We start from the raw sequence: 11,792 nt of genomic DNA, 5'->3' as shown, positions 1-11,792 counted from the left end.
TTTTGCCTTTTTGCCATTTCTTGGGCTGCTCCCACGGCATATGGGATGTTCCCAGGCTAGGGGTCTAATGGGAGCTGTAGCTGCCGGCCTACGCCAGAGCCACAGCAACGCCAGATCGTCAACCCACTGAGCAAGGCCAGGGATCGAACCTCATGGTTCCTAGTCGGATTCGTTAACCACTGCGCCATGACGGAAACTCCCAAGAGTATTTTTATTGAGGCACATCATTTTAATGTGGTAATTGTTACTCTGAACCCTTGAAATAATAATAGTGAACAGCGTATTTCTTGCCTTCAATAAGTTTCTGGTTTCGTGGGGGAGAATAAAGAAAACCTGTAAACACACAGATTGTTAGACATTTCTGATACTGAGAAGGGCCATGAGGGACATCAAATGGGATTATGGGTTAGAATATAATGGAGAGGGGGGCAGGGTCAATGTTGAGATTGTATGGCCAGGGAAAATCTGTCTGACAAAGTGACCTGGTGGTAAGAACGAAATGATAACAAATTGATCTCCCAGGGAAGAGTGTTCTAAGCAGAGGGAATGGCAAAGCACTTGAGATGGAAACTTTCTCATTGTATTTTGAGGTTAGAAAACTGGCCTGTTTGGATACACAATTGTCAGTAAAGGGATACAGAGAGGTAGTGAGAAGCCAAGATATATAAGGCCTTGAATGCAAAGTAAGGAATATGGGTATTATTCCAATTGTAATTGAAATCCATTGGGGAGTTTCACCTGTTTTTTCTTTAAAGCACACTAGCTGCTGTGTGGACAATAAACTATAGGCAGAGTAGAATTTGAAGAAACAAATCCACTCATGACACTATTTGTAAAGTCCAGGAGAGACAGCAATGATCTGGATTAAGCTGATAGCAGAGGAGTTGGTAAAGATTGAGTGGATTCAAGACAGATGTTGGAATTAAAGTTAATGGGAAACCTGTGTGGATGTGAGACATGAGGAAAAAAATAAAGCAATCAAATATAACTCATAGGTTTTAGGTTTATAAAAAAAATCAGAGTTGGAAAGAAATATTATAAAAGCAGAGTGCCCTTCATGGCTCAGCAGTTAACAAACCCAACTAAGATCCATAAGGATGCAGGTTCAATCCCTGGTCTTTCTCAGTGGGTTAAGGATCCTGTGTTGCTGTGAGCTGTGGTGTAAATCACATTTGTGGCTTGGATCTGGCATTGCTGTGGCCATAGTGTACACTGGCAGCTGTAATTCCGATTCTACCCATAGCCTGGGAACTTTCATATGCCACAGGTGCGGCCCTAGAAAGCAAACAAACAAACAAGAAATATTACAAAGGAGAGAGTTAAGGACAGATGCCAAAGAAACTTGCTAAAAATTCCACAGCTACTTAACTGTTACAGCTGGGACTATTAGAACCCTCTGAGTACCTACTCTAGTTCATTTTCTGCCATGTCAGGTAGCTCCCCAGTAACCATCTCTAATTCCTCTCTTTTTTCCTCTCAGTAGAAGAAAAGTCATTTTAGTAGTTGAGCAAGCACTGTGTGTTCTCAGCAATCATTTCATCTGCTTCTCTCCTTTCCCCACCCACTTCAATAATGTTTTAATTTCCCATATTAATATTAATCACTTTATAGGATCCAGCTGTGATTATGTAGGAAAAGAAAGTATATCAGCATTATGGCAAAATGCTAATTTGTTTTGATTAAATTGATATCATAACATAGGATTAAGGACAAATAAGTATCATGCAGGAGGCTGCTACATGTGGTTTTTGCCCCAGAAGAATGAGACTAAATTCTATCTTTTTAAGATGTATAGTGCAAAGTTACTTAAAATTTTCATATTATAAAACATTACAAAATCTTATTATTAACACACAAATATGAGTTTAGTATACAGCTATTATATTCTTTCTTTTCTAGCTTTATTGAGATATATATATATTTCTTAAATTTCAGGTACACAAATAGACGATATTATATACATATATATTACAAAATTATTACTACAATGAGGTTAGCTAAAAAATCTCCATCTCCTCAAATAATTACCATTTATGTGTGTGTATGATGAGAAAATTTAAGATCTACTTTCTTAGCAAGTTTCAAGTATACAATATGGTATTGCTAGCTATAATCACTACACTGCACATCAGATGCCCAGAAGTTATTTGCCCTATAATTGGAAGTTTGTACCCTTTGACCAATATCTCCCTGTTTTCACTGCCCCTTGCCCCTGACAATCACTATTCTACTCTCTATTTCTATGGCTGGCATTATAAAATCATACAGTATTTATCTTTCTCTGGCTTGTTTCGCCTAGTTCATTTAGCATAATGCCTTCATGTTTGCAAAAGATGACATATTTCATTTTCTTCATTCATCAGTTGACAGACACTTAAGTTGTTTCCATACCCTGGCTATTGTGAATAATGCTGCATGAACAGGGGGGTACAGATACATTTTTCAAGATTGTGTTTTCAATTCCTTCAGTTATATACATAGAAGTAGGACTCTTGGGCCATATGGTAGTTCCATTTTTAATTTTTTGAGGAATCTCCCTACTGTTTTCCATAGTGGCTCTACCAACTGACGTTCCTATCAACAGTATAAAAGGGCTTCTTTTCCTCTACATTCTCACCAACACTGCTTGTCTCTTGCCTTTTTGTTAACAGCCATTCTAAGAGGTGTGAGGGGATACCTCATTGAGGTTTTAATTACTATTTCCATGATGATTACTAATGCTGAAAATAACACATTGGCTTAAAGCTAGGACAGTGGTTAAATAGGCATTTATGTTAAAGGAATATGGAATGCTTATGTCTGTAAAATATCAATTTTCATACTTTTTAGCATTCTTTGGTGTCTGTCTACAATAAACGATAATGTTTTTGAATTGCATCATTTAACACACATATTAAGTCTTTGGCATATCTGTGTCTCTAAAACAAGTTGATAAACCTGAAAGATTTTTGAGAACTTAAAACATTTCTAAGCCACCTACTATATATTCTGTACTATTCTAGGACTCAGTATAGTAAAAATGGAGGGAAAAAGTTTCCTCAAATAATTTGTATTTTAGTGAGGGAAACACATTTTAAAGAGATTTTTATTATAATGGCCAATACGTAGAAACAACACGAGTGCCCATTGACAGATGACTGGTTTGAGATGTGATACATACACACACATACATATATACAGAAACACACACTAGACTACTACTCAATCACAAAAAGTGAATGAAATATTGCCATTTGCAGCATCATGGATGGTCCTAAAGGGTATTATATTTAGGAAGTAAGTCAGAGAAAAACAAATACTATATGATATCATTTTTATGTGGAATCAAAAAATTAATACAAATGAATCAATATGTAAAATAGAAAAAGACTCATAGAAAACAAAGTCATGGTTACTAAAGGGGAGGAGGAGGGAGGGACAAATTAAGAGTATGGGATTCACAGATACAAACTATAGTAAATAAGCAACAGGATTTACTCTATAGCACAGGGGATTATATTCAATACTTTGTAATAATCTGTATTGGAATATAATCTGAAAAATACACTTGACTCATTTCACTGTACTCATGAAACTAATACAATATTGTAAATCCTTATAACTCAATAATTAAAAAAAAGACATTTTAGAGAGGGAGAAGATTTCTAAATAAAATATTGTAATAATAAAAGAAGAGAGGGTACCTAGAAGAGAGCTATTTGTTGCCAGTGGAGGAAAATTTCTCTATGCGGGTGCTATTTCCGTGAGACTAGGATGATGTGACAAAGCAAGCAAAGAAGTCTTGGGAGATTCATTCAGAGAAGAACCCTTTGGTATAATTGAAAGCAATGTAAGTGAAGTTTGGCTTCAACCCTGTCTTAATTCCCCTTTCTCCACTTTCAGGCATTTCCTGTATCCTTGACCCTTAATACTCACTGCCCTCAAATCTGAGTCCATTCATGACTCAAATTTGAAAATAACATCTCCTTCCTTCTGCTACAGCAGACAGATAGCTAGTCATGAGCAGAGAAGGGTGACATGGGGCCAGGAGGCAGGAAACCACACATCATGCAAACAGCAGGGTCCACACACAGGCAGAGAAAGAAAAGCAGAAAACTCCAGATTGACAGGAAATAATACGTGCATTTTGGGGTGATAAGTACCCTGGAAGCATACTATGAAAGGTGGAAGAGGGGGGAGTTCCCATTGTAAAGGACTCCGACTATTATCCATGAGGACAAGGGTTTGATCCCTAGTCCCATTCAGTAGGATCCAGTGTAGGTTGCAGCTGCAGCTCAGATCTGTCATTGCTATGGCATAGGCTGGTAGCTGCAACTCTTATTTGACCCCTAGCCTGGGAACTTTCATATGTTGCAGGTGTGGCCTTTAAAAAAAATTTTTTAAAGAATAATAACATAAATTAATAAGCTAGAACACACAGAGAAGATCAAAAAAAGACAAATGTTGTCAAATTATTTTTATCTCTCAGACTAATCTCTCACAAAATTGAGAAATCAAAAAAAAATGGGGCAAAAAGCTAATATTAGAAATCACAGATATATCTAAAGTGAATAGACAAAAGAGAAAGAAAAGTTCTTTATCTTAATTTTAAAACCTTTTTAAGTTATTAAAAATTGGTTCAAGTTTTGCTTAAAGAATACCTTCTTTGCCTGTCATTAATGGGAGGCATTGGACATCAGACAATCATTTTAGTCTCAATTTACTGTCAATCTATTGGGTGTCAGAATATCAAACATTTTTTTCTTTTTTTTGTCTTTCTGTCTTTTTAGGGCTATACCCGCATCATATGGAGGTTCCCAGGCTAGGGGTCTAATTGGAGCTGTAGCTGCCGGCCTATGCCACAGCCACAGCAACGCCAGATTCGAGCCGCATTTGTGATCTACACCACAGCTCGTGGCAATGCCAGATCCTTAACCCACTGAACAAGGGCAGGGATCGAACCCGCAACCTCATGGTTCCTAGTCAGATTCATTTCTACGGTGCTATGACAGGAACTCCCAACTTTTTCTTTTTTTAAATGATTTTTATTTTTTCCATCATAGCTGGTTTATAGTGTTCTGTCAATTTTCTCCTCTACAGCAAAGTGACCCAGTCACACATACATATATGCATTCTTTCTCTCACATTATCATGCTCCATCATAAGTGACTAGATATAGCTCCCAGTGCTATACAGCAGGATCTCATTGCTCAAACAACTTTTTCAAAGTTGACATTTAACTGGGAGTATTCCTGGAAGCTATTAATATTTGCATTAATCAACTGTGTAATGAATGTATAATACTTTTTTCTCTATTTGGGTTTCATTTTAAAATACCTTCTCTCATATTTCACTTCTCTAAGAAAAATGGAGAGATAATTTACTCTTTCCTTTTCCATGGTTGATCAAAAGACTTTTCTGTTGTTATTGACAGATTAAGAAAGTATTTTCAGATTCAAAACTCATGCACATCTTTCATACATGACCTATAAGCTTTGAGGTCCATTCATATTTTCTTATAAGGGACTAAAATTAAATAAGCTTTAAAAGGAGAATACTCTACCCAGTTTGTCAGTGACATCCTGGTTGTCATGATGTGTTATAAATTTTATCTTATCTTCATCTAAGTAATTGTTGAAAATTAGGCAGAAATTTAAATCTTTTTTCAATGTATTTTTATGAACCACTCTTCTTCATTAACTGGATTGTCAAATGGTTCAAGAGCTTATTTATTCATTTAATTATTCTGAAAACTATTTTTTTAATCTGAAAATTAGGTGCATACTAAACAATGCAAATGCATTTAAAATTGTCATTACTTAGTGTAGAGCCATATAATCACATACTTAAATCATCCTTGTGCTACATACATTAACTTACTAATAAATATACATAGAAGTTTTGTAAAGGTATTTTTTTTCAGATATTTTCTTTTGTTACTAGTGATGTTGTGTGCCCTTCTGCCTAAACCACCAGATTTTCTCAGGACAACATGGATGCATAAGACTTGTAAATATACGCTAACAAGGATACTTAGCTTTAATACTACTTACGTCCTAAGAGACATAAGATTTTGATTTTTATTTCATGTGATTCCAATAAAAAATAAGTGAGGTGTGCTTATAATTGTATACTACATTTCTTTGAGTATATGTCTACTAAGTATGAACTTTTGATTGTCAGTGAAAGATGAATCCATCACTTATACTTGAATATGTCTAAAGATCAGAAGAATATGCCACAGACTAGTTTCTGATCTCTGTGTTTCAAACCTTGACTTTCTTCTACCCCATATGTGCTCCTGGATCCCAATATCAAAAACACTGTTATATAATGATATGACCTCTGGCCATCCACTGTCATCTCTCAACACCAGCGCTATTGGCATAATGGATGATAGGGCTATTTCTAAAAGCTATTCCTACATTGAATGACTAGCAAAGAAATGATTAAACAAAGGTGAATGAATACAAGCCTCATAGATACGTCTCACAAAATCAAAACTACATCTGTCTTCATCTCAACTTTTCTAGTTTAACTAGATCTCCAAAAGACTCATGGAAATTCCAAAACCAACTAATAAGAGAAGAAAGTGAATGCAAGAGAGAGAGGAATCAGCATAGGGAAAGACAGTGGTCTGAATCTATTATGGTCCAAATATCTTATTTTTGCTAATTTTATAAAAGAAGTATGTGACTGTATAATTAACAGCAGTATCATTCCCTGGGTCTTGGAAAGAGCTGATGCCAATCAAAGACTCTGATGCTTAAGCTTCATACCTTCATAAGAAATTTAACTCTGCTTATTTTCCACAGCCACAACACTGAAAGCAAGTACCCAATATCATCGTGCCCAGAGCATGTGCTTCCTGGCTGCAGCCTTGGAAAAAACCTTCACCTTATTGCACTTTGGCCACAGGATCTAGAACCAGAACAGTTTCTCTCAGTTCAAGCTTACCTCCCTTTCACTTCACTGTTAGTAACACACTATCCTAGGTCCTGAATTTGGACACACCAGGAACCCCCAAAGGCTGCATGAGTGTGTTTTCTATCTCTGTTACACACTTATTCTCAAAGTTTGTAAGTATGGTACCTATTGAAGAGTCTTTGATAACACTTGAAAGGGTCATTAAGAAAGATTAATGTATTGAATACACTTTAGAACATTTAAAATTTGTATATTTTGAAAAATATACTCTATACTGGAGTTCCCGTCGTGGCACAGTGGTTAACGAATCTGACTAGGAACCATGAGGTTGCAGGTTCAGTTCCTGCCCTTGCTCAGTGGGTTAACCATCCGGCATTGCTGTGAGCTGTGGTATAGGTTGCAGACGCGGCTCGGATCCCATGTTGCTGTGGTTCTGGCATAGGCCGGTGGCTAAGCCTCCGATTCGACCCCTAGCCTGGGAATCTCCATATGCCGCGGGAGTGGCCTAAGAAATAGCAAAAAGACAAAAAAAAAAAAAAAAGAATATACTCTATACAAATTTTCAATAATAGAAAAGTATGTTGACTTTTACAAACAAATTATAAATTGCATTTAGACTTCCCTTTTCTTATAAACATGTGCTGATCAAAGGACACCATTAAGAAAAGAAAAAGGCAACACATGGGCTAGGAAAATAATATTTACCAAAGGTATATCTGACAAAGCATATATATTCAAAACAGATAAAACTATCACAACACAAATACAAACCAGCAATATTTTTTATAATGGGAAAAAAAATTTAACACTTAACAAAAACAGATACAATTGGGAAAAAATTTAACACTTAGCAAAAACAGATACACAAATGGTCAATGAGCACATTAAAAAGAAGCTCAACTACACTAGTCACCAGGGAAATGCTAATTAAAAGGTAAAATTTTAATTAAAATGATAAATATAATGAGATACTACATGTACTTCCTAGACTGGCTAAAATTAAAATGACAGTTAATGCCAAACAAGGCAAAATGTGGCTCAGCTGGAACCCTCATATATTGCTACCGAGAGTATAAAATGATATAAACACTTTGGTCTAAATAACATGGCAGTTTCTTACACAAATAAATGGGGCTACCCTGTAACTCAGCCATTCTATTCCTAGACAAGTCCAGAAAAAAAACTTAAACAAGAATGTTCAAAAAAATGTTTTTGAAAATAATCAAAAGCTGCAAACCAACCAAATGCTTATCACTGGAATAATGCATAAGCAAAATATGATGCACTCACACAGGGTGTTACGATTCAACAATAAGGGATCAACAATTCCTGCGAAAATATGCACCAATGGAAAAAGCCAGTTTGTTGAACAAAAGAAGCCAGATGTATAAAGCACACACGCTAAGATTCTACCTCAATGAAGATTAAAGACAGACAACACAATTAATTATGATAGAAATCAGAACAGTAGTTATCATGGAAGTGGAAGGGGTCGCTATTGGATGGAAAATGGCCTCAGGGAACTTTCTGGCTTGATGGAAATGTACTATATTTTGATTGAGGTAGTGGTGACAAAGATGCATAAGTTTGTCGGAAGTTATCAAACTGCACATTTAAGATCCGTGCTCTTTATTATATATACACATTATGCCTCAATAAAGAAAACATTTTTTTATTTGGGAATGACCAGCCTAAATAATTCTTAGCTTCTATTTATTTAGTTATTTATTTAACTATTTGTTAATATTTTTACATCGAAGTGTAATTGACTTAGAATATTATAATAGTATCAGGTGTTCAGCATAGTGATTTGATATTTTCACATGTGACAAAATTATCACAAAATAAATCTAATTACCATCTGTCACCATACAAAGTTATTATAATATTATTGACTCTATTCCTTATGTTGTATATTACATCTAAGTGATGTTAATTATTAATTTTATAGCTGGAAGGTTGTATTTCTTAATCCCTTTCACCTATTTCACTCAGCCTCCTACTTCCTTCTCCCCTGGTAACCACCAGTTTTTTCTCCTGTATTTGTAAGTCTATTTCTGTTTGGTTATGTTTGTTAATTTATTTGGTTTTTTTTTAGATTCTACATATAAGTGAAATCATGTGGTATTTGTCTTTCACTTTCTAACTTATTTTGCTTAGCATAGTGCACTCAGGATCCATCCATGTTGTTCCAAATGTCAGGGCATTCTTCTTTTTATGACTGAATAATATTAAATTATATTATTCATCTATTGATGGACACTTAGGTGGCTTCCATATCTTGGTTATTGTAAATAATGCTACAATGAACACAGAAGTATATATGTATACTTGAAAAGATCATTATTTCACTTCTGGGTATTTACATAGCAAAAAATCCCCATGAATTCGAAATATATCTTAGATTCTTTTTTTGCGGTAAATACTCAGAAGCAGAATTGATGTCTTGTATAGCAGTTACATTTTTAATTTTTAAAGGAAACTTCATATTGTTTTGTGTAGTGGATGAAACAATTTATATTTCCATCAAGATTGCATAAGTGTTCTCTTTTCTCTACATCCTCTCCAACACTTGTTATTGTTGTCTTTTTGATAATAGCCATTCTGACAGGTGTGGGATGATATCTCACTGTGGTTTTGATTAGCATTTCCCTAATGATTAGTGATGGTGAATACATTTTTCATGTACATGTGGGCCATCTATATGTCTTCTTTAGAAAGATGCCTATTTAGGTCCTCTGCCCATTTTTTTTTTTTTTTAATAAGTGTGTGAGTTTATTTCGAGCTCTCTATTTTTTTTTTTTTTTTTTGTCTTTTTGTCTTTTGTCTTTTGTCTTTTGTTGTTGCTATTTCTTGGGCCGCTCCTGTGGCATATGGAGGTTCCCAGGCTAGGAGTTGAATCGGAGCTGTAGCCACTGGCCTACACCAGAGCCACAGCAACGCGGGATCCGAGCCGTGTCTGCAACCAACACCACAGCTCACGGCAACGCCGGATCGTTGACCCACTAAGCAAGGGCAGGGACGGAACCCGCAACCTCATGGTTCCTAGTCGGATTCGTTAACCACTGCGCCATGACAGGAACTCCCTTCTGCCCATTTTTTAATCAAGTTGTTTGATGGCTTGACATTGAGCTGTATGAGTTCTATGTATATTTTGGATATTAATCCTTATTGGATATATCATTTGCAAATATCTTCTATTGAGTAGGTTGCCTTTTCATTTTGTCAATGGCTGCTTTCTCTGTGAAAAAAACTTTTTAGTTTGATACAGTTCTATTTGTTTATATTTTCTTTTGGAACCCTTGCCTGAAGGGACAGATCCAAGAAATATTGCCAAAACCAGCATCAAAGAGTTCACTGACTATGTTTCTTAAAGGGTTTCATGGTATTAGGTCTTACATTTAAGTCTCTAATACATTTTGAATTTTGTATATGGTGCGAGAAAGTAGTTCAGTGTGATTCTTTTGCATGTGGCTGTCCAGTTTTTCCAACATCATTTATTGAAGAAGTTTTCTTTCCCTCAAATAATTTTGTCATAGATTAATTGGTCCTACAATATGGGTTTATTTCTGGGCTATTTATGGACCTCCAGTGATCTACATGTCTGTTTTTATGCTACATGTCTGTTATGTTTTGATTATTACAACTTTGTAGTACATTTTGAAATCAGGGTGCATGATAGGTCCAGTTTTGTTCTTTCTCAAGGCTGTTTTGGCTATTTGGAGTATTTTGTGGTTTCATACAATTCTTAGATTTATTTTTTCTAGTTTTGTGGAAAATGTTATTGGTATTTTGATAGGGATTGTAATGAACCTGTTGATTGCCTTGAGGAGTATGGTCATTTTAACAATATTATTTCTTCCTATCCATGAAGATGGTGTATCTTTCCTTTATTTGTGTTTCTTCAGTTTCTTTCCACAATGTCTTATAGTTTTCAGAGTACTGGTCTTTTACTTGGTTAGATTCATCTCTCTCTTTTTATTTTTTTATTTTATTTTACTTTATTTTTTTGAGAATGGGACTTTTAAAAAAAGATTTTTTTTCTTTTTCATATAATTTGTTGTTAGTGAATAAAAACATAAGAAATTTTGATATATTAATTTTGTATCTGCAACTTTACTGAATTCATTTATTAGTTTTCATAGTTTTCTGTGGTATTTTAGGATTTTTCTATATAAGGTATCATGTTATCTGCAAACAATGACAATTTTACTACTTCTTTTGCAATTTGGATGCATTTCATTTCTTTTTCTTTTCTGATTGCTGTAACTAGGACTTCCACAAGTATGTTGAGTAAAAATGGTAAGAGTAATTATCCTCGTCTTAGTTCCTGATTTTATAGGAACTTCTTTCAGATTTTCACCATTGAAAAAAAGATGTTATCTGAGAGTTTGTCATGTATTACCTTTATTTATTTATTTATTTATTTATTTTTTATTTTCCCACTGTACAGCAAGGGGGTCAGGTTATCCTTACATGTATACATACAATTACATTTTTCCCCCAGCCTTTCTTCTGTTGCAACATGAGTATCTAGACAAAGTTCTCAATGCTATATGGTCAGATAGGATAATCCTTACCTGTTCCTCCTTCGGGAGGGCAGAATAGAAAATGATGATTGGAGCTTGGATATATTACCTTTATTATGATGAGGTGTATTCCTTCTATATTCATTTTGTTGAGAGGTTTTTTTAAAATCACAAACTGAGGTAGAATTTTGTCAAAAGCTTTTTCTGTATTGACATCATACGATATTTTATTTCAATTTATTAACGTGATATATTTTATTGGTTTGTATTTATTGACGCATACTTATATCCCTGGGATAAGTCCACTTGAACTCAGTCCGTGATACTTTTAATGTATTGTTGAACTAAGTTTGATAA

General features: G+C 34.9%; 1 non-coding gene across 1 annotated transcript; it reads left to right on the top strand.

Moving 5' to 3' along the window:
• The first annotated feature begins 11,463 nt into the window (after window positions 1-11,463).
• On the top strand, window positions 11,464-11,586 carry LOC146397041 (U8 small nucleolar RNA). Its single transcript, XR_014828600.1, has one exon. It is a non-coding gene; the product is annotated as a U8 small nucleolar RNA (small nucleolar RNA).
• Window positions 11,587-11,792: the final 206 nt, after the last annotated feature.

This window comes from Sus scrofa, chromosome 14 (genome assembly GCF_054392235.1).
Source record: "Sus scrofa isolate SSC_HxYL_T2T_F1_AM1 chromosome 14, Sscrofa_HxYL_maternal_Yorkshire_Landrace_v2.0, whole genome shotgun sequence".
NCBI lineage: Eukaryota > Metazoa > Chordata > Mammalia > Artiodactyla > Suidae > Sus > Sus scrofa.
Note: the sequence above shows the minus strand (reverse complement) of the source record. Positions and strands in the feature narration are given on the sequence as shown.